The following is a 24851-nucleotide window of genomic DNA, read 5'->3' as shown; positions in this document are numbered from 1 at the left end:
TGGATGCAAATTAGATTCCCTCAATGGAGGATTACATGAGATTTGGAAGGCAGAAGTTCAATAGCAGTCTTCAGATTGCTGCCACATTTCTTTTGGTTAGAAGCCAGTTGGTGGAGATGGGTTTTTCTGTAGCCACCTTGCAGTGTCCAGTCACTAACTTTGTGGGCATGGAAAGACAGCTAAGGAGGTGATAGCAATGTCTGCCAAAGATCTGAATTCCAGCTCTGCAGATAGGTATTGTGCCTCGTAATTCCCCTGGGGGGGCCTGTGTTGTGAACGTGTTAGCGATTTTTCCTCTGATGGGCCAGTGAGGAGTTGTCGTTAGAGGTGCTCCTAGATGCTTAGCCTAAAGCCCATGCTGCTCATCCTTGGAACAGTTCTGTGAGCACCAAATCTCTGCTTCTAAACCCTTTTCTACTTAAAAGAGCTAGAGTGGCAAGATTATACGGTAGGGTTTGATGGACGAGGCTGAACCCTGAAGGGTAGGTTGGTGAACATCAGATAATTCTCTGAAAAGTTTGGGTAAGATTTAAGTGTAGATTCACACTTGCACATTAAATATGCAATAATGATTTGAATTTTGCATCAGCCTGAAGATTATAAGACCGTGGAAGATCCTGAGAGCCACTGCTTTTAGACTCTTTGTTTTACTTACTTTAATTTAAACAGATTCTTAATTTTCCAGGCTCCAATGCATGAAATGATCCCCCAAAGAGCAGTTTCTGTTGGTTTAGCCCCAGACCTTTACAGTAAATTAATAGTGATCAAAAATGTTTTCCAGATAGTTTATGGATAATGCTAGGCCGGCAAAATCCAGCAAATTAGCCTTAAGGATAAAAATTCTCCTGACCTCTTGCACCAAAGTATTATAAGGACTGTAGTTTGGTTTTGTGGCTTTAAGGCTGCAAATCACAAAAGGTCAAATTCGGAAGCTGTGCTGGGGGGATTCTAGGAATGCCGTTTACGTTGACGGAAACCTCAGTCATGTTGGGAAACTCCAGTGTGATACTTTCATCTTCTTCTCCTGGACTCCTGGAAAATTTCTTTGTTCCATGAGGTTAACCACTCCAAAACAACCTGCTCTTTTACTGGCCTAATTTCTTAGTGATGGAAAGCCTGTGTCCTTGGCCCCTTCTCCATGAGGGATCAAGTGACAAGCATTCCTTCTTTCTATTCTTCCCAGTGGCCAACCTCCCCTGGCCTGGTCTCTCTGGCATGGCTTCCCACTTGATATGAAGCCACAAAGGACAGTATCTTCGTTATCTGCTTCTGAGAGCAGGGTTTATGGGGTAGCTCTGCCTCTAAACCTCAGGCCGTTTACACAGCAGTGACCACAGAGCACATCAGATTAACTAAGATCAGGACAGGCCTAAAATGTCTCTCCATTGACTTGGGCCTTGACAGTGGGTTGAGGTACAGGAAGTAGTTTCCTCCAGGAATTGCCAAAGAATCAACACATCTTCCCTGTTCAGTCTTTTTAGAAAACCCAACAAGTGTCCATCCTTTGTCATTTATAATAGAATCATTAAGTCTCAATTAATGGAACCATTAGGAGATTTTAAATGGAACGTTAAGGCAAAGGAGACAGAATGTAGTAGTGGCTAACCCTGTGAAATTGTTAACATGAGTCCTCACATTCCAGGCTGGTCACTCCAGGGGCTTCCAACCCTAAGTGGAAACGGAGTGTGATAAGTAGATGATGGAGAGTCCATTCTCTTTCTTCCGAAACTAACTTTAGGGTACCTTTTTACAAACCATGAAAGAATCACATTACTAGCATCAGAAGACACTCCAGAGGATGGTAGTTTGCAACCTAAACTAGATGTTTTTACTCTACTGATTGGAAGGGTCGTTGAATCCTACTGTGCCAAGGGGGCTTCTTCCTGCCCTTCCAAATATTCTACTTTTTTCAACTTCTCACTCCTTCCTACCTGGTAGAATCAATGCATGACTCTGAGTAAATGGTCAGACCTTGAACCTTCTCTGAATGTTTACCACGTCTTTGTGTAGAAAAAAGTGGTTGGTCTCGTGCATAGGTGGCTTTTAAGATTGGCAGAGAAAGGAACGAGAAGGCTCAATGCTTTGACATATGACCCTACCCATGGGTGTATTAGATCTTCTTAGAAAAAGGCATTCCTTTAACATATAACTTGTCTCCACATTAAATACAAGTTGACTCCCAGATAGTGAATGGTTTGTGTTGTTATCATTTCAACCCTGGCATGAATCCAAAATACAATTTCAGGTATTTGTTCAGGCTTACAAGAGAGCCTAAGGCACTAGATGCTTACAGATTGAGAGATTGAAGGACGGTAGGTAGGCATATGCATGTTGGAGAGGCTGGGCTCCTTAAAACACAAAGAAACAAGAAACTTTCTAAGTTTGTGGAACTTAGATTGGGTCACTTAGCAATATTGTTAGTGTTTATTTGCTTTGTCTTGTTTTCTGATGACCTATAAAAGGAATCTCCAATTACTGAAAAATAACCCATTCTCTAATCTCTCCAGAATTTGAGGAACATTCTTTTTGTTCCTCGTTGCTGGAGATCAACCTTCAGTGAATGAAATTTCTCCTATTTCCTAATGATGAGGAGAGTGAAAGTCTCAGTAGGAAGCGAAAAATGCAAGTTTAAAAAATGGAAGAGAGGAAAAAGAACGAAGAGCATCTTAAAGATGAATACATAGAGTGAGGCCATATCGCTAAATAAAGAAAAAGAAAAGGATTTTGAGCTATATAGTCTTTCCTAAACTAAAAAATGTATGGCAACAAACTTGTTTTTTAAGAGTTAAATTATTTTAAAGATTTTTCCTACAATATTTGCTCTAGTAAACTTATTATAAATGACAAACAGTATGTGTTTGTTGCTTAGTCATTTACAAGTTTTTCCCTATTACTTCAAAGATTTTTATGTGAGAAGAAATTTAGATTTCTAAAGCTAATTGGATTTGGCAGAGAGAAGGTTATCATATTGGAAATATTAAAGGTAATGCTAATTTTCATGTGGAGTATGGGGATTTACCGAGGTGAAATGTAAACACCAGGAAATCCCAGAGATCACAGCTTGCAGGGCAGAAACATTTCATGTTTGTTAAATTAAGAAATGGCATTTGACATTGAGTTTTTCCTCCTTAGCTCACAAGCTGCTGACTTAAGTCTGTACTAATTGAGGGTTTTGTTTGGCTCAAAATTATAGACTCTTAAACAAAAGGCACAAATGTCCATATATTACACGCCATTCCTAATTATAAAATACAAATGACAGTACCAAATTGGCTCCATTTTCCAGTCCAGATACCACATGTGGTAAGTTCAATAAAGACAAAATGTATCGAATGTACTAGAAATATAAAACTGTCATTCATCCAATATGCTTCATACATTTCATCTTTGAATTTCTTATCATATGTTTACACGATCTGAAATGAAGCCAATTTCATATTTATTCCATTTGACTAGAATGTGACCCTTTCTGAACCTGGAAGACCTCTGGGATTTTGTGACATTGAAAATTGTAGCATTGGCAGAAACATTTTATTCTCTTACTACAGCTCCTTCCTGGAGAGGTTATTAAACTCAGTGAGCATGCCTCTGTTAGATCTATGGACTAGGAGATCAGACGCAGTCCTCTGCTCTTTGGAGTAAAGCATGAAAGGTGACTTTTAGCTCCCTTCTGAAGGAGGGTTCAGTCACCTACACACAGCACCAGACCTCCTAACCCCTCCTTAACTGGTATCAGCAATTCTCTGCTCTTGTGTTGTTATAATGGACTATGAAGACATAAGGAGAGACTATCAGAATCAATCGGAGGACGACTTATTTTCAGAATGCCATGTCCCGATCTGTTCTGTGTTATATGGGCTAAAATAAAAATGGGAAAGGATTTCACTGACGGTTATTCATGTATGGATCTATACCTTATCCTTCTCTAGAAAAATATTAAGTTTCTTTCAAGAATACAGTGGAAGAGGGGCACCTGAGTGGCTCATACCGTTAAGCTTCTGACTTCAGCTCAGGTCATGATCTCACAGTCTGTGAGTTCAGGTCCAGTGTCGGGCTCTGTGCTGACCGCTCAGAGCCTGGAGCCTGCTTCGGATTCTGTGTCTCCCTCTCTGCCCCTCCCCCGTTCATGTGCTGTCTTACTCTGTCTGTCAAAAATAAGTAAACATTAAAAAAATTTAAAGAATACAACAGAAGAGAAAATACACGAAGACAGAACTAACTGGCATTTAAGTGTTTCTTTCTTTGTTTGAAAAGGCGTACATCAAGAAGTCAAAGTTCTGGAGTGGTCATCAAGTTTCTCTGTTTTTAGAGGAGAAATTCATCACTTTATCATTTCCTTCCACCTGATACCTTCTCTAGTTGAGGCCTGTCTTCAGAAATCAGTAATGCTGAATTTCTCTTCCTGACATGGCTCTGTAGCTCTCTCCTCTCAGTCCTGTCAAGGATGTAAGTCCTAGGTTCTGAGAGTAAGGACAGGTATTTGAAAACCTCTAGTCCAGTTTCCTCGTTGTACCCACATGAGGAAACCTAGGCTTAAGAATGTTCAAGGGCATCTGGGTGGTTCAGTTGGTTAAGCATGTGACCCTTGATTTGGGCTCAGGTCATGATCTCACAGTTTGTGAGATTGAGCCCCAGGTTGGGCTTCACGGTGAGCATGGAGACTGCTTTGGATTCCTCGCCACTCGTTCTCTCTCTCTCTCAAAATAAGTAAGTAAACATTAAGAAAAAAGAATGTTCAAATGACTAGTCCAAGTTTACTCAGCCACCTAGTAACAAAGACAAAACCAGATATCACAGAACCTCTGTCCAATGTTCCCTGCATTTCTACCTACCCTATGTTATTTCTTTTGGTTCTCTAAATTTTCTGCATATTCAGTTTATTCCTTTTAGAGATCTGTAAGCATGAAGGGATATTTTCATAAGTCATGAATCCCAGTAGATTCAACTCAAGCTTTATGTTTAACATGATCTCAGTGTTCTCAAGGACCTCATTCAGTTCAGTAGTTTGTTTGTTTTGTTTGCTTATATCATCTTTGATTATTAGACATCTGTCCTCTGCTTGCCTTATTACAATGTCAGAGAATGCTTGAATTTCTGAGATAAGCCACCCGATTACCAAGCGGTACTACTTCTGTAAATAACTCTGTATTATTTTGAGCAAATATGCCAACCTATAATTTCCATCAACTGGCCAAGGTTTTTTTCCCAATAAAAAGAAAATGGCGCACTTCCCTACCATCACAATAGAAGAGCAGATCTTTTCCCCTGAGTCTTGAATCTTTGAAATTTAATAAGGCACTTCCATCCCAGAGAGCATTCCAAAAGAAATCCCAAACCTAAGACATCTCTTCTGTTCCTTTGAGATTGACAGTTGCCATGGGAATGGGGAGGGGGGGTGCTGTCCTCAGGCACTCCATGATTTCATCCCAGTACAGCTCCTGCTGGGACACAAGTGCCTGCTAAGATTTTTATAGAGGTCGATCAGCTGGGCCTAACAGAGGAAGTGCTAGGTCCCTTCGCACCAGAGCAAGGGAACATGATTTATTTAGTGCTTATTGAGTGGCTCTAACATCCCTGCCTTGCCTCCCTCCCAGAAAAACGCAGAAATTCTGATTTTATTATAACTCCAGTCACCGGATTTCAGTCAGAACTCTTGGGTGGATTTCAATAGTTTATAATTAAAAGAAGAGAGCAGTCCAATAAACCCTTGGCTGGTCAAGTACCCATCGGTCCAAGTGGATGCATCTAAAGTGCAGGTCATACTCCAAATGTTACGCTTTTGATTTTTCTGTGCTGTAAACATGAGAAAGCTGCTCAAACTGGCTTCAACAGGATCTTCAGAGTGACTCATCCAGTGTTGGGAATTTCAGCTGAGAATACAGTTAGTGCAGTAAGCTATTTTGCAAACTAATGAGAAACCTGACTCTGTCTTTAGAGGGAGACACCACCCAGAAGACAACTCAGCCATATTGTATACAAAGGGGAGACTGACAGCCTGAAACAGGCAGCCAGGAGCCACCTAATGCGAAATCCAAGGCTGGATTTTGTATTGACCTTGGAGTGGGGCAGGGAAGAACATTCCTTATAGTGAAAGCTCCATTTCCAGAGACTCTGGGCCACTCTAGGGAAGACTCAGACCCATCCATCATCGTTATTTTGTCAGGAAATAGGAAAATTGAACCTATGTTAGTTAAGTCCTTAAATAGGCTTAGCAATACCTTTGCCAGTTTATAGGCAGAACATTAGCTTGCATCATCAAAGTCAATATTCTGCCTAGGTATGTTTGATTATATGGATGTGGTCAAGCAATAGACCATTTCAGAGTTTCTTGGGTGGCTCAGTCGGTTAAATGTCCAACTTCAGCTCAGGTCATGATCTCACAGTTCACGGGTTCAAGCCCTATGCCGGACTCTGTGCTGATAGCTCAGAGCCTGGAGCCTGCTTTGGATTCTGTGTCTCCTTCTCTCTCTGGCCGTCCTGTTCATGCTCTGTCTCTCTCTGTCAAAAATAAATAAATGTTAGAAAAAAGAAAGAAAGAAATAGACCATTTCTAAGACACTTCTCAAATACATTCTTACATAAGAAAGCATCATCTTCCAGAGGGACAGTGCTTGGTAGCTCTAGTTAATTCCCTGGAAATTTCAGAGTGCCCAGTCAATAGTCATTATTCTTAAGTAATAGGGAAATTTGTCATTGTAGAAATTTGTCGTTGTCAGAAATTTCCTGAAAACCAGTATATTACCAGCCAGTCCCTTACCATTAGGCTGCTGCAGGATGTCTGTGATGTGCATATCATATTATGAGTAAGGCTTTTTAAAGTTTATTAGGAATCATTTAAGATATAAAGAAAGATATATAATACAATGAACAAAAATACACTGAATTCTTAGTCTGTTATCCAATATAAGAAATAAAAAATGATGCATAAAATTAAAGTCTGTCTGTATTACCCCCAGTCTTATCTCCCCAGGCCTCTGAAAGTATCTCTGTCCTAAATTACATGCTTTTTATCCTCAAGCATTTCTTTGAGTAAAATTAGTATATACTATTAACTTGAATGTTTATAAACTTCATATAAATGATTTTTTGCTCATATTTTTCTGTAATTTGCTTTTTCCACTCAACATCATATATAAAGATTCCTGCACATTGATAGATATAGTTTCAGTCCATTAGTTTTCATTTGTGATTAGTATTTCATTTATTCTTCCATTCTTTTATCAACAGATATGTTGGTGGATTTCATCTTTGTTAAAGAATGTATACTTTCAACTTTATAAGACATTGTCAAATTGTTCATGATGGTGTTTATACTAACATATTCTCATATATACTCATACTCATATATTATACAATACATACTAATATACACTCATATATGCATTCCAGTTTCCATCATTTCATATCTTTACTAACATCTGCTATTTGTCAACCTATTAAAGATATTGCCAGTCTGTTATTTCATTATGGTTTTAATACCCGCTTCTCTGATTTCAGGTGAGGGAGGTTAAGCATGTTTTTGATAAGGTTTACATCTTCTGTACCAAATTTGCTTTCCTTATGTCATTCTCCATTTCTTAAATACTGCTCTCTCTTTTACACACACACACACACACACACACATTCACACACCACTACTTTCTACTGGTATGTATGTTCTACAAGGCAGAAACATAGGTGTATCCTCAATTCATAGCTTAAGGTCCAGCCCAAATAAGGTGCTTAATAAATATTTTCTGAATGAATGAATTTGTGTTTTTCAATTTTAAATTCAATGCAGGCCCTGATGACAGAAATTAACAACTACCTAGTCTATCTGACTATAGAGACTTTCTGCTGCTTATCCATTCTACACTCCAGGATGTTTCTGAAATACAACATTCATTTTGTCACTTCCATGTTTAAAAGTCTTCCATGGCTCCCTGTTGCTAAGCAGAACAGGGTCAAACTCTCATGCTGATAGTCAAGGCCTTTCCTCAAATGGAGCCCTTTGTCAGTTCTAATTTATTTCTCATTGTGGCTCCAATCTGAGCCCTCTGTTCTAAGAAAGTTGGTCCCCCTGCTTCTTCTCATGAGACAACTTAGTGTTTATAAGGATATCCTTTATACGAATAACTTTATAAAGGTTACCTTTAGAACCTCCAGGATTTTGTGCATGTGGAAAATGCTGTACATGTTTATTAGCCTGTAGGAACTTTGAAGGGCCTAGTCTTTATCTTCCATACCTGGGACACAGTAGGAATAGCTGTTGGTTTTTAGGTGAATGGATTTTTTTTCTTGGTCCCCTTTGGTAAATCGAACACACAACATAAACCAAGAACTCAACTCTAGCACAGAACTGACTAAATGAATGTCAAAACCTCTCTAGGGGTTAACATCACAATTTTCATGATGGAAACACACAATAGGTAGGTGCCAGGCACTGTGCTGGTTAATATTTCCTTGTACTCAAAGATAAATTTTGTCAGTTCTCTGTCCTGAAGGGACTTAGAGTGTAAAAGGGAAAACAAATATTAAATAGTATAATATCTACCTCTATCACTGCCTCCACTAGCAAAGTTGTGGGAAAACTTACCCTTCCTAGGCTAGAAAAGAAAACATGATCTTCAAGATGGTACCCGGAAGTCATTCTCCCACCTTATAAGGGTCATCTATTTTATTTCAGAAAACGATAAGTTCCCTGTGAAATAAGACTCAGAAAGGACTAACTACTAATAGCTGAGAACATACCTTCCCTTCCTTCTTTTATTGACTAAACCCTCAGAACACTTGTAAGGCAGGAAAGGCCACGGATATCAGAAGATTCATAAAGGTCTGAAGCCAGTGTGGGATCTAGAGTCCAATTTGTTTCTTCCTTTTCCTTTATTTTCTATTGGCGTGTGCCCAACATAGCCTTCTTGCGCTTAAAAGCAGATAGTCTAAGATAAGGGAAAAAATAAAGTAGTCAGCAGAAAACTGAGGTTCTCATTTTGTTCTACCCACTAACACAAAGGAGAAATGAGGAAATTGCACTGCACACTCTCACAAGTATATCTAGCTTTAACCGCCTGTGTCTTGACTCTAAAGTCAGAAGTGTCTTTGGTGTGCATTGTATTTATTGGCAGATCCTATGTCTTTAAGAGTTTCTACGTGTTTATTTCAAGTTTTGAAGGTACAAGTTATTCTCAGAATTTAGATAGTAGCTGAAAGCACTAAAAACATAACTTTTAATAACCACCCTGAATACTTGGTAGAATTTCAAAGTTTCTAATAATTTCAAAGTAAAGCACTTGGGTTTTCCTGTAGCCTGTATTTTAAAACAGCAAATGGCTGTTTGTGAGGTAAAATCCAAGGGGAGAATAAACATCCCCTTACTATAAAAATGTCTTTCCATTTAGCCTACATTCTGTTCAAAATTCTGAACTATAAATCAAAATCCTAAATGTGGTTAAAATTGAAAAGACAAGAAATAACAAGAGTGTTGGCAAGGATGTGGAGAAAAAGGAACTTTCATCCACTGTTGGTGGGAATGAAAACTGGTATAATCACTGTAGAAAATAGTATGGAGTTTCCTCAAAAGACTAAAAATAGAAATACCATATGATCCAGTAATTCTACTACTGATATTTACTCAAAGACAACAAAAACACTAATTCAAAAAGATAGATGCACCCCTATGTTTATTGCAGCATTATTTACAATAACCAAGATAATGGAAGCAACCTAAGTGTTCATCAGTAGATGAAAGGATAAGGAAGACACACACACACACACACACACACACACACACAGAGGAATATTATGCAGCCATAAAAAGGATGGCTCTTGCCATATGTGACAACATGGATGGACATAGAGGGTATTATGTTAAGTGAAATAAGTCAGACTGAGAAAGACAAATACCATGATTTCACTCATATGTGGAATAAAAAAAACCCACAACAAATGAGTAAATAAAAAGCAGAGACCTATAAATATAGACAACAAACTGATTTTTGCCAGAGAGAGGGCAGGTGGGAGATAAGCAAAATGGGTGAAGGGGAATGGGATATACAGTTATGGAATATATCCCATATATTCCAATATGAATATATTCCAGTTATGGAATGAATAAGCCACAGGAATAAAAGGCATAGCATAGAAAATATAGTCAGTGGTATCATAATAGCATTGTATGGTGACAGACGGTGGCTACATTCATGGCGAGCATAACATAATATATACAGAAGTTGAATCATTATGTTGTATACCTGAAACTTGTGTAACATTGTGAGTCAACTATACTCAAAAAAATTTTTTTTGTAGTTCAAATGATTCCCCTGAACAATTCCATTTATGTCATTTCTTTCCTATTTTTAAATTCTCTTTTGCTTATTTGGAGGGAAGTTGCATTCTTGCTAATTACATATTTCAATTAATGTTGTGACTATATAAGACATGCCCATATTTACTGAATAAGAACATAATAAATACAAAATAAAAAGAAAGGTGCTGAATGTCCTTGATAAATGTTATCTGGAAGAAGAAATCTTAATTGTCCGTCATTATTGAAAATATTATTAAGTAATCTTAAAAGGCCCCAGACTCCGAGAGAATGAAACAGAGAAGCAATTACTTTTTATTTATAATGGGTATAAGAAGAAAGACCAGTTGTTTTCTGGAAAGCACCAGCATAGATAAGGTGTAAAGTATGTGTGAAGGTCACTAAGTGGTTTAAACACACAAAGATTTAACTCTTCTAAATAAAAGAGGGCGGGTATGGAGGCCTCCAGAAATCATCTGAAACCAAAGTACCTCTTGTGTCTGCTCTGCCACTGTAGGCTTCAGCTGTCAAGTTTACACCCCAGACTCTCAAGAGAAGAAAGAAGGAAGGGAAAAAAAGGCCCACGTCTACACTGGGCTGACTCCCTTTAAAGAGACTTCTCAGCTGTCCCACACCATAATTCTGCTTTCATCTCACTAGTCCGAACTCAGTGTCAAAGTCACCTCTAACTGCAAAAGAGGCTTGGAAGTGCAGTGCTTCAGCTGGGTATGTTATGTTCTGCAATAAAACCGGGGTTCTGTTATTAAGGAGAGGGGGGATACTGATCCTGGGTAGGTGACTAGCAGTCTCTGCTTTAGTAACCTAATGGGGATGTAAGCAAATGGAACGTTAGGAAGGAGGAGGCAGTACATGAAATTGGACTATAGCTTTTCATACATCACAAGTTTACGTGGTCTAAATACTATTGCTGGTGGGTCATTGAGACTTCTAGAGTTATCTATAGTACTATGATGAGCAACCAAAGGATAAGAAAAAGTCATCATTTCCTCTCTTGGTCTCAATTTATTTACCTAAAAAAATGAAAGAATTTATTATATCAGTAGTTTTCAAACTTTGTCTCAGCAGCAGAATTCTTTTTTTCTCACATTATTTTGTGCAGATTCCCAGGTAAGACTGATGAACAGGAAAACCTAGGCATCTGAAATGGGAGTCATGAGCTGGTCGCTCCATACCATGGTCTTTCCTTTGTTCTCCACCATGGCCTCTGAGATACCCGAGAGCTGAAGTATGACAGTGTGAAATCCACTGGTCTTGCTTTTTGACTTGAACATTTCAGGGTTTGATGACTCAGACCAAAAAAGGGGTTTTGTCCATAAGCCTTCCTCTTTCCCTTCTGCTTCCTACTAACAAATAATCTGGGGAGAAAATTTCTGTTTTTATTTCTCATTTGGGAAGAAAGTAAGATTCTTATTTTTTATTTCTATTTGAAGAAAAAATACAACAAATAAAATTCTTATTTTTTAATTTCTATTTTGGGGAGAAAACTCGGGAAGCCTTCTAATATCTGATGACTTTTTGCACAAAACTTAAAATGTGGCCCTGTTCACAGGGCTTCTTTGGAATTCTTTACAAGTACAGATGTACATGTCGTATGGCTCTCATACACTGATATTTATTAGACTAGATAAGTAGCTAAATTTGATGTGCATGTTGTTAGGGTTTTTTTTTTTTTCCCTAATAATGTTTCCCTCCATGAAGTGTTAACTTCTAAAGACCACAAAAGCATGTTCCAGATAATCTATGTCCAATCACCCCTGATTTTCTATACATTTCTTAGTTAATGCTTGGATTCCCTCCAAAAGTGATATTGAAAGGAGAAATTTGACTATATTCCATGTAGTCAATTTCATAAAGTCATGGAGACGGAGAAGATGTTTTCCTACAGGAATTTTAGCAAAAGTGTTGGAGTTTAAATTTCATGTGTGGCTTTTCCTTTATGAGGATTAGCTGCTGTGCAAGTCTGAAAAAAATGCTAGGGAGAAGTAAAATTATAGATAGAGATAGTGTAAAACCAAGGGTGGCTTTGAATCACACTTAATAGGAATATAGAACTCTTTACACTTTCCAAGTTTTCCCCATTCCATTGAGACTCTTAAACTGAAATAATAATCTCTTTTCCCCTTTAAATAATTCTTGTCCTACTTTTAAGACTACTAGGGGAATAAAATAAAACACATGCAAAACTTAACATCAGCATTACTAAAACATATGTAACAGCATGTAGAAACTCCACAGACCTTGTAAAAACCCATTTAAGACCACAGAGAAAATCACCTAAAATACAGACCAAAATGTATTTGAATGGAGAGCATGGTTTGGAGGGCAGGAAACTTAGAATTTACTTTTAGCTTTTTCATTGCCCAAATCTCTGCCTACTGTGTAATCATTCTTATCTACCTAAACTGTCATCTCACCCTTCATATAATTGAGTGACAGTTTTCTCTTGTCTTCCAGAGATATTGGGAATGTTATGGTCATTTTCCTAATAGTCTTATGTCAAATGAGGGAAGGTGGCTAAATAACCCAACCCATTACTGCAGTTGCAAAATCTAATAAAATACAAGACAGTATGTCTCTCATAGACTCATGGACCTGGCATTAGACCTAAAGTCATTTACAAAACACTCAAGTTTATAATTATCTGCTACTCTACCTGTGTTCATAGTTCTATGGCCAGATTCCCTTTGGTCGATCTAGATCATTTAATCTTCCCTTTACCCTTGACTACCAAGCATTATCTCCTTCATATTTAACCAGAAGTTTAAAAGCAAGAACTTATACATGTGATGGATTTCCTTCTATTCTAAAATCTAATGGATTCCCCTCGTGAGAGCTCAATGTGGTAGGAAATGAGGTGCTACAAATCAGTGGGCTTTAAGATTTCTCTTTTCAATGTTTAGGTCACTGGGGCCCTTTCTTTCTCTATTCTAATAGTTCCAAGCAGCCAAAGAGTCCCTAGTCCTTGACCTTAAACTTTGGGCTTGGATCCACAATCTTCGGAACTGGGAGTCAGCCCAAGTATAGCTCTTATCTGGCTGCAGCCCAAAAGTTTGGTAAAACTCCTAGATACAAAATATCCATAAACAAACAAAATTAACTAATACATTATTTTCATGCCATTTGAATTTAAATCAGAGCAATTATTTTTTAAAAGGCACAAAAAAGTATTAAAGAATTTTCTAATTTGCAAAAAGATATTCTTTAGTAACGTGATGCTTCTTAGGGAAACTGGGTTAGGTCTTAGGGAAAATTTTGTATGACCTCCCATTAAATGATGTTCTGCAATCACCCTTGACAACTCCACTATGTCAGGTTGTGGCCAGGGACAACCTCATGGTCATGCAACCTCTGCAGTCTCCCAGAACCCCATGTTTAGAAGGGCTCCATGCTTGGTTGAATGCCCTGGCATAGTCAGTCTTCTTGAAATTCTTTGAATTTGGGTTTTGTAAGTAAAATTTGATGGACAATGAAGAGAGAAGAGACATACACCCCCATTGTTTTTCTCACTGATTGTATATAGTGTTTTTTCATGAGTACACAATTTCAGGGGACTCCCAATGCATGGGAATTCACTAATACTCAAAATGGGTTCAAGGCAAGCTTGTAATGTCTATGAATGAGTAAACAAGCATGCTGACAGCCCTAAGAAGCAACACTTTCTATTAGAATAAAAACTTGCTTTGAATTCAGGAGGATAAAATGGCAGAAATTAGTGTCACCCTCAAAGACTTAAGGAATGCAGAGGCAATAGTCCTCATCACGTCCTCATTGAATTGACCAGTTTGGTCCTTGTGAAAATAGGACAGAACATGGACTATGTTGGACTACATAAACTTTACCAATTGGTAGCCTCAATCACAGCCAATGTGTCAGGAGTAGGATGTTTACTAGAGTAGACCTCTGAAGTTTGGCATACAGTTACTGATATAACATATGCACTCTTTCATTGCCCATAAAAAAAAGGTCTTTTCATTCACCTAAAATAAACTGCAAAACAAATACATAGTCTTGTTTTAGGATTTTGCTAACTTTCCTCGCTCTGTCTTATTAAAATCATAAGAAACCTTGATAATCTTGACATTCTGCAGAGTATCATGCTGATCTCTTATGGTGATGACATCATGAAAATTAAATCTGGTGAATAGGAAGTGAAAAGAATTCTGGATAAGATCCAGTGGGATACAAGAGTGATAAAGAATGGGAAATACTCTGTACATATTTAGGGAGCTTCAAAATTTTTGGTAACCAATAGTCTAGGGCATTCTGGGATACACTCTCCAAGGTAAAAAAAAAAAAAAAAAAAAAAAAAAAGGAAAACAAGTTATTTCGCTTTATACTTCTTACTACTAAGAAATAAGCACAATACTTGATAAAACTCTTCATATATCAGAGAGAACATAGTGGGGAATATTGCTCAACACATTTGTAGACTGACTTGAAAATCTGCCAGTTTGGGGTGGTGGCCAGAACAAGGGAGGCCTCTGCATCTTGTTCTGGTTCTGACACACTGGTCCTGCTACTTGGATCATATGACCTGGCCTATCCAAAGTTGCTGTAAGTCTCCATAGCAGACCAGGATGAATTGTAGAATATATCCCAAGCATTAAAACTTGGGTTGCAATGCAGACTCCTTAGGTTCCAGAGTGAGGTCATGCCATTTGAGGAAGAGAAATATTCACTGTCTAAAAAACAGCTCTTCAGAGAATTGAATAAGTGAGATGGTGGAATAGGAAGCTCCAAACTTTGTTCTACCACAGAGATACTGACTTAGTAAAATACAGTACAGCAAGCCTTTATAAAACAGAGAAACCAATTAAAAAGTAATAGTTACCAAAATAATCACAAAACCAAGAATAGTTGTACTGAAACAAATGAGAAAAGCCATTGCATTTTATCCACAATAGCTCTAATCCCAGTCAGTGCAGCATGGTGCAATGAGGAGAAAATGCTCAACCTGTAGCTTTTCCCATGGGAGGTGAGACAAGTGTGGACTGTATGTCTGAAGTTCTGGCTTTCCATGGGGCTGCCTGAGGAACTGGTTTCTGTCTCATCTGACTCAGAGCACCAATGGAGAACTGGCCTCGTTTGGAAGCCTGGGGGTCATTGACAACTAAGGAGAGCTCAGCAGATTCCTGCAACACTAGGAGACCTGCAGTGCCACAGACAATTTTAAGATAGGTCATTTGAAATTATGGAGTCAGAGGAACAAAAAGAAAACAAGAATGCAAAGTAAAGAAAACCTAAGGGGCTTTCAAATGAACCAATATAAGTATTATAGAAGTCTGTATAAAGAGGAGGAAGAAAAAAGGGTAATTTTTTATTTGAAGAAATAATGGCAACAGACTTCCCAATCTGAGGAAGGAAATAGACATCCAAATTCAAGAGACTTCAAACAACTTGAACTAGGATAAATCTCAAGAGACACACACCAAGACATATTATGGTCAAATTGTTAAAAGTCAAAGACAAAGAATCTAGAAAGCAGCAAGAGAAAAGCAACTCATCACATACAAGCTCCCACAAGATTATCAATGGATTTCTTAGCAGAAACATTATAGGCAAGAAGGGAAGTGGATGACACATTTAAAGTGTTGAAAAAAAATTAACTACCAGCCAAGAATACAATATACAGCAAACTGTCTTTCAAAAATGAAGAAATAAAGGCCTTCTGGATAAAAGCTGAGGGAGTTCATACCACTGACCTGCCTTGCAAGTTGCTAAAGAAAGTCCTTTGGGTTGAAATGAAAGGATGCTGAGCAAGAACACAAAAGCATGAAAAAACAGAAAGCTGTTTGGTAAGAATAAATGCATAGATAAATAGAAAATTGTGAAATACTATAATGGTGGTGCATAAGTCACTTTTAATTCTGGTAGTAAACTTTAAAAGATAAAAGCCTAAGGGTGACTATAACTATAAAACTAAGTGAGTACAAAATATAAAAAAATATAATTTATGACATCAATAACTTAAAGCAGGGGAGATTAAAGGAGTAAAATTTTGCACACGATTGCAATTAAGGCATTTTCAATTTAAAATGGATTATTATTACTATAAGATGTTTTGTATAATCCTCACAGTAACCACATAGGAAATACACATAGAAGGTACACAAAAGAAAATGAGAAAGGAACCAAAGCATATAACCTAAAAAAAAATCAACAAAATATGAAGGCAGCAGGAAAGGAAAAGAGGGATAAAATAACTAAAAGACGTATAGAAAGCAATGAACAAAATTGTAATAGTAAGTCCTTCCCCATCATTAATTACTTTAAATGTAAATAGGTTAAATGTAAATGTAAATAGGTTAAACTCCTCAACTGAAAGATAGAAAGTGACTGAATACATTTTAAAAGGACAAGACCCAACTAAATACTACGTGCAAGAGACTCATTTTAGACCTAAGGACACATATAGGCTGAAAGCAAAAGGATAAGAAATACATCTATGTGAATGTATGTGTATATGTATGTGAGAAAACATAGACTTTAAGTCAAAATCTTCATAAAAGCCACAGAAGGATAAAAACATAAAAAGGTCAATTCACTAGGAATATCTAACAATTATAAATATATATGCATCTGACAGCAGAACATCCAAACATCTGAAGCAAACATCACCAGAGTTGAAGGAAGAAATAGACAGTAACAATCATGGTGGAGGTTTCAATACCCCATTTTCTATTATGGACAGAATAACTAGATAGATCAATAAGGAAAGAGAGGATGTAAATAACACTATAGGCCAATGGGATATAACAGATATAAATAGAACAGTTCACTCAACATCAACAGAATACATACTCTTCTCAAATGTACATGGAACATTCTCTAGGGTAGGTCACATGTTAGGCTACAAAACATATCATAACAAATTTAGTGAAAGTGAAATCGTACAAAGTTCCTTTTCTGATCACAATGAAATGTAACTAGAAATCAATAGCAAATGGAAAACTGCAAAACTCAAGTACATGTGGAAATTAAATAGCATACTCTCAAGGAAAAAAAGACTGGCTTATGAAGAAATAAAAAATATGAACAGGGCCACAACTAGTGAGAAGATTGAATCAGTATTCAAAAACTTCCCAATGAAGAAGAGATGAGGACCAGATGGCTTCAGTGGAGAATTCTACCAAAAATTTAAAAACATAACACCAATCCTTCTCAAACTCTTATAAAAAATTAAAGAGGAGAAAACACTTCCAAATTCATTTTATGAGGCCAAAATTACTCTAATACAAAAATTAAAACACTACAATAAAAAGGCTACAAACCAATATCCCTGACGAATATTGATGCAAAAATCCACAACAAAATACTGGCAAACTGAATTCAACATCACATTAAAAGGATTGGGGCACCTGGATGGCTCAGTCAGTTAAGCGTCCAACTTCGGCTCAGTCATGATCTCACACTTTGTGAGCCTGAGCCTCACATCGGGCTCTGTACTGACAGCTCAGAGCCTGGAGCCTGCTTCGATTCTATGTCTCCCTTGCTTGTGGTCCATCTCTCTCTCTCTCTCAAAAATAAATAAACATAAAAAAATTTTTTTAAAGGATTATGTATCATGACCAAATGGGATTTATTCCTGAAATGCAAGGATGGTTCAATATGTGAAAATCAGTAAATGTAACACATCACATTAACAGAATGTGGGGGGGGGGGGAATCAGATGATCATTTCAATTGCTGCATTAAAAGTATTTGACAAAATTAAACACTCTATCAACAAACTAGGAAGAAAGAAATTACCTCAACAAAATGAAAGCCACATATGTAAAACCCATGTACAAATAGCCATTATATGGTCTATGTAGATAGAATCCATGGGATCAAGAACAAAAGAATTGGGGTAGGAGTAACTATTCTTACAATCACTTTCAGAGACCCCGTTGGGAAATTTATGCTTTCTGTCTCTACACCAGGCTCTGTTGGGTTATATGTTCTATTCCTGGAACGGAAGGCTGATATCAGGGGACAGAGTGTAGGGTTCACTAACCCCAAGGCTACTGCTACTACTTAGTCATTTGGGGCTACTCATGCCGGTAGATATCTTAACTGGAGTATTTGACTACTATGAGGACATACTGTTGCTGCTGTACAATGCCATCAAGGAAAAGAATGTCTGGCACTCAGAAGATTCACTGCGGGTGCCTGTTAGTACTCAACGCCCAGTCATAACCATGAATGGGTAGTTGCAGCAACTGAGCCTGGCAAAAATCTTAAAAATGGGGGGATTAGAAATCTCAGAAATGAGTTACCTTGCTGGCAACCGAAAGCAGCTGAAAGGACCTGGAAAACATGATAGGGGAAAAGGATGAATATTACTAATGAAATAGGGACTCGTTAAAGCCATAGGGACTGCAGGTGGCTCCACTTACCATCTTGCTATGTCTTTTTTTTTCCTTAATCAACTTTGTGTGGCCACAACAATGATGCATTTCTAACACGAGTGAACTCAACAAAGGACATGAGTAGATCTGAGAAGCACCAAGAATGATTGTAGCCGATGCCTTTGCTTCCCATCAACTATCCTCTCAGGTCTCATTGTCCCCAGACACACCTGCAGCATAGCTTCTTTTTTTGCAAATCACTCTGACTGAGAGATATTTATGGCCGTCAGAACATGTTAAGCCCACTTTAGGACAGGCTGGGAGGACCTGGGGGTAAAAGTTATTTCTGCAGCTTCAACAAATGACAGACAGGAATTAGTAGACACATACCGAGGCTTTCTTGCTTTTGGGTAGGGCAGCTTTGAGATATGGTTGTCCTCCAGCAGTCATCAGTGGGCCTGAGGACTAATTGCTCACAGTGGCCAATTGGTTATTAACATGTTCTATTGCCTTAATTTCTTTCCTTCTGGAATGGCCTCCCAAATAAGTGGACGTCAAATCCAACTCATGGTCTGGTTCTGAAGGAATCCAATTCACGGCAAGAGATTTTTAACCTAGGTTCACCTGAAGCCCCCATGAACTCTTAAACCCTATGCTATCCTGCAACGTCCCTTAAAATGTGGCCTATGGAATAATTGCCTTAGAATTACCTGGTGACAGCTGTTTAAAATGAAGATTCCCATATAGTCAGTGATATTGTAATAGCATTGTACTGTGACAGATGGTAGTTACACTTATGAGCATAACATAATACAGAGAGAACATAAGTCCCTATGTTGTCTACCTAAAACAAATGTAACACTGTGTGTTAACTACATTCAGATAAAAAAATTAAAAAGAAATAAAGATGTAGTAGAAGGAAAAGAAAGAAAGAAACAAAGAAAAGTAGAAAGATTAAAATAAAATAAAATAAAATAAAATAAAATAAAATAAAACAAAAACAATATTCCCAGGCAGATGGGTGTTAAACACACTGTAGCTTGAAAATGATTCCAGTATTTTGAAGCCCAGTTAAAATTTCCAAGGCTAAGGAGAATTCTCTTTCTACATATAATAATTATGTATCATTTCAAGTCACTTAGACTGTCCCTAAATGATTTTCTGCATTCTTCTTTTGTGTATGTATGTACGTTGCCTATGCTATATGCCTATGCGTATGATTACACTTTAGTATCTTATAGCATATCAAGAGTATTCTAAGAGCTAAAATAAGAAAATTTTCTAATCGTAGAAAAACAAAATCCAAGGAGCAGAAGAAATGTCTTGAGGCAATGGATTTTTGATCCTTCATTCTCTATCTACCAACAATTTCCCGTGAGGTCCTGGAAAGGCCAGTTAACCTCTTAGTGCCTATGCTTCCTTATGTGTTAAATGGGACTCATAACCTTTATGATGTAAAGGCACTAAACAGATGAATTATTTAATATTAGATGATCTATAATCTGCCACACAATATTATTTTGAAGATGCCCATGCATTATTGATTGCTGAATGCACTTACATTATTAGAGTATACAGTCTCACAAATTTCAGATATTATACACACTTTTTACTAGGTGGCTATAAGCTCCATGCTGCGAGATATTTTTAGCTAAAGTGAGTTAATCGTAGCTGACCCATACTGAAATGTTTTAGGGCTCTGTGAAAATGATAAACCTAATCTTCATAGTGGATGATAAATATTACTGTATTTATCTGTAGGTCAATAAAACTTTGGCATTCAGGGATTTAATATCATGGTTTGTATTCTTTATTAACAACCTCAGAGGTTCATGTCACAGAGTAATCTGCAGTTCTATGGTGGCATAAATTTGAATTGTATACACAAAGAGCCTGATATGTGGAAGCCAGTCTCAATAGTGCCGAGGGGAGCTAGCTAGCTTCTCTTCACTTGTGCTCACCTTAGCCCTGTTCTCTTCTCTCAGATGCAGTAGCTCTTCTTAAGTGATAAAACCTTAGTATATTTGTGAAAAATGGCTCTTCTGGGAGAAATAAACCATTCCTAGTGCTGGTGATGAAACTGAAGAAGTCTAAGAAGTGCTTCTTCTTAGCCAGAGAAGAGAGATTTTTAATAACGTAAGGAATGGAATGTTGCACTTGGCAGATTTAAGTCCATGATATGATGGAGTCCACCAAATGGGTATATGGAAACCAGAAAAATCACTTCATGAAATTATTTTAGCGAGCGTCCTCACCAAATCAAAATTTCACTCATTTGTGCATTTTTATTCTTTTTTAAAAATGGCTAATCTGAGCGTCAGAAAAGAAGTTTTCAATTTTACTTTGTAGCATTTTATAGAAGTTATACTTTATGTTAGTGTCCTTTCTCATTTCTTTTATCAATTTTAATAGTGTTTTAGTTAACTCTTCTGCATTTTGTAGGAGGAAATCACACAATTTCCGAATGAAGGGGTTACCGCCTACTTTTCAACATTTGAACCATTAAACTTCTTATTTTGTTGTGCTGTATGAGCACTTCAGAAATAATGTTAAAAAATAGATACACTTGACATGTTCTATTGTTCTCAACTTGAATTGAAATATGTATGGAGTTTCCCAAAATGTATTTTATAGAACAATTGCCCTCCTTGAAGAAAGAAGTCTATGATAAATTAAACTTTAGAAACATGTCATACTCTGTCCCCATGTTAGAGAGTCAAAGAGTATATTCACCTATTTATTAAATGTGCTCAGAAGCTCTATAGTTTAATCTTCTATGGTTTCATTTTATTTAATCCTGGGATAAACAATCCTCCAGAAATTAAAAAAAAAAACAGGGAAATTTTTTAATGTCTTATCAAGACAATAACTTTGATAACACATTAAAGAAAAAAAAGTATTTAAAGCAGTATCAGTTTTTAATTTCATTCTTAAGCAAGTTGGCTGATATGTCACCAATCAGTGTGAGAGCAGCAGTGTTAAGGAAAACCCCTGCTACAATGTCTCTAGTGGTCACTATAGAATGGACACTAAGCCCTCCAACCATTGAAATGAAGTCATGAGTGAAAGGTTTCCAGAGTGAACAATTTCCATGGGATGCCTGGCTGGCTCAGTTGGTAGAGCATGTGACTCTTAATCTCAAGGTAGTGAGTTCAAGCCCCACATTGGGTGTGGAGCCTACTTAAAAAAATGTTTCTTGCCAAAGTGGACAATTCCCATAAAAATAAGATGAACAATAATTGCACTAGAGACTCTTGACCACTAAATTTTGTTGACTACTGAGACAAAATACACCTCTATTTCATTTTGCAGACTTACGGATTAGTCTAGCCGAAGAACCCTAAGCCAAAATGTATAAAATTTTTATCCATTTGCAAGTAGTTTTCCCGTTTGAACCATGATGTTTTCAATTCTTTGCTGGGTGATTGCATTATGCAACCCATGACCCTCCATTTCAGATTGTCTTGTTCATCAAAGCCACCTTGTCCATAAAGAATTGACTACATAATAAACTTTATACAGACAAACATATGAAATACATTTATATAAATAAAAATCCCTTTTCTCTTTCATAACTTGTGTGTCCATATAAAAGTTAGTTTTATAACTTTTATAAAGTTATAAAGTTTATAAGCTGGTTGCTTCTATTTAGTTAATCTCTGTTCTTCGGTGAGATTTGCTTAAAATATTCTTTTGCTTGTTTCTTGGTCAAATTTTGAGATCATACATTTTTTTTATTATATTTTGAGACAGTCTATATATTTTGTTAATTATCCTTCAAAGATTTAAACACTTCACCATGTTAAGTCTACACTGCAGTAATTTTGGATAACCTTAATTTTTTTCCTATTTCAGTCATATTTATTCATATATTTAGGTTTTCTATATTATCTGTAATCAATATTGGTAGTGTTAATTTTCCTTAAAAGTATCATTATTTCCAGATTTGGAAAGTCCAAGAAATATCTTTTACTCATGGCTATAATGAATAAAAATAGAAAGTACGCTGTGCTACCTTCCCGCTAACATTTTCCTCACATTGGGAAGGGAAAAAAAACAGAAGAGAAGGATAGTGACAGTAGTAAGATCAAAGGTGCACTGAAAGAGACCTGCTGTGGGAGAATGGCATAGAAAAAGCTGTTTTATTATTCCTTTCCACAGACCTCGTATTAAAAGACGAGTTATTATATAAGAAAAGTGAAGGCGACTATTACAAGGCAAAGGATGTGCTGTCACAGGTTTAGGCAGGCCACTGTCAACCAAGTTTCTTCAACTATAAAAAAAGTATTTATGTTAACTATATTCAACTTTTTGTAAGAGAATTAGGTCAAATTAGGTCTACATTTCTCTGAAATACAACCCGATATAAATATAAACTAGTAGTATTATTTTATAAATTTCATATGTTCCAATCCTGACTCATTCTCCTCTAGCAAATTTCCAATTTTAAATGATAAAAGATCATTTTTTTCCCTGGGGCAGATGACCCAGAATGGTACAAGTTGATGGCAGGTTCTGGCTGACCATAGGACTATCCAAAGAAAAAAGTGCTTACATGATCAGTTAATATATTAATTATTACGGAAAATGAGTTGTGATCACCAATATTGGTCTTCTGGAACAATTTTAATTTTTTTTTTTCAACGTTTTTTTTTTTTTTTTTTTTAATTTATTTTTGGGACAGAGAGAGACAGAGCATGAACGGGGGAGGGGCAGAGAGAGAGGGAGACACAGAATCGGAAACAGGCTCCAGGCTCCGAGCCATCAGCCCAGAGCCTGACGCGGGGCTCGAACTCACGGACCGCGAGATCGTGACCTGGCTGAAGTCGGACGCTTAACCGACTGCGCCACCCAGGCGCCTCTGGAACAATTTTTAAATAAAATTCAGCAAATAATTGTAACTTCAGAACTACTACTGCCCTCCCTGAGTCAGTACTACGTGTAAAAAAAAAAAAAAAAAAAAAGGAATATATATTTAAAAGATGTGATACCTTGACAAGAAATGTGTTCAAAAGAGAGAAAGATATTGGCCCGCAGCCCAACTACCTGCCTTCTGTTCATTAACATCGCTTTCTATGTACCCTTCTATCTAACCTGCCCAACTCCTGCCTCCATGACCTAGGCAATTTTTGGTTGGTTCTCTAGTCATGGCTGCTGGGAAAGTTATTTGATTTCTTTCCTATTTTTAACATCATTTCCCTCTTGTTTTACATTTTGCCTACTGTTTTGTTAACAGTGGCAACATCTCCCCAATAAAGAGGATTTATACTTCCTGAAAGCCATCATTTAGACATTCCACAAATGTCTCTAACTTTCTCTTGCCTCTACTCCTGTGGGTGGCAAATAGTATTTTGGTCATTAAAAGCAAGAATTGAGAACCAAGGGAAAAAAAAGTGTACTTAATTGAAGCCCAAGGTGTTAAGACCATGGAAATATCATTCCACAGCTCATTAAAACATCCATAGACGTGAATTTCTCTAGAGGAAATTAACCAAATGAAATGTCCATGCTCCATGCTATCTGTAGGCATCAATTTGCATAGCTGCAGAGAGTGAGGAGGGGGAAGTGCCAGTGGTCCTGCAGACCTGTGGGTTAATCTGCATATCAGATGCCCCAAACTGGGGACATTACATTAAAAATGAACTCCATGAATTTCATGAGCTTATTTGGGAGTGTGTGTATGACAAGGAGGACCCGCTCATGAATGTAAAGCATTTAGATAAGCAGAGGCAACAGACGCACAATAATGGCTGTGCTGTAGAGGTGCAAATCTAATTTTCTCATATCTTCCTCTCTCCCCACTGGGTAACCCGATTTCTTAAGATAAAATGACTGAGATGTTTCAGCAAAGACCAAGAAAATCGGGTGAACAACTGTAAATAATTGACCTATGCTGTGAGGCACACAGAGTTACATGACACTTGGGAAACTAATAATATTTATTTACAAATTACCTTGAACACTGGATTCTTACATTCTTCCTACGCTGGGGGTATTGTTTTGATTACTTTTCCACTTTTAAGATGGAATAAACAACCCAGGCTCGGAGATAGATATTCAATGGCTGGTCCTTTGCTTTATAGCTACTAAGCAAAGAACTGGGACCCAAACCTTGGTGGGTGAGCTCCAAACACCACGCTTTCCCTGCCTTTGGCAGTTACCGACCTTGTGGGAAGGTACGATGCACCCACGTGAAATAACAGAGAATTAAGCAGAACA

General features: G+C 37.3%; 1 long non-coding RNA gene across 2 annotated transcripts in view; it reads left to right on the top strand.

Moving 5' to 3' along the window:
* LOC131506543 (uncharacterized) overlaps positions 1-24851 on the top strand; it is a 235300-nt gene that overhangs the window by 203466 nt on the left and 6983 nt on the right. For both annotated transcript variants that reach the window (XR_009259014.1, XR_009259012.1), the window contains one exon: positions 10800-11008. This is a non-coding gene — a long non-coding RNA (uncharacterized LOC131506543). The remainder of the gene's footprint in view (positions 1-10799; positions 11009-24851) is intronic.

Source organism: Neofelis nebulosa, chromosome 3 (genome assembly GCF_028018385.1).
Source record: "Neofelis nebulosa isolate mNeoNeb1 chromosome 3, mNeoNeb1.pri, whole genome shotgun sequence".
NCBI classification, from domain to species: domain Eukaryota; kingdom Metazoa; phylum Chordata; class Mammalia; order Carnivora; family Felidae; genus Neofelis; species Neofelis nebulosa.
This window is presented reverse-complemented; position numbering and strand designations above follow the sequence as displayed.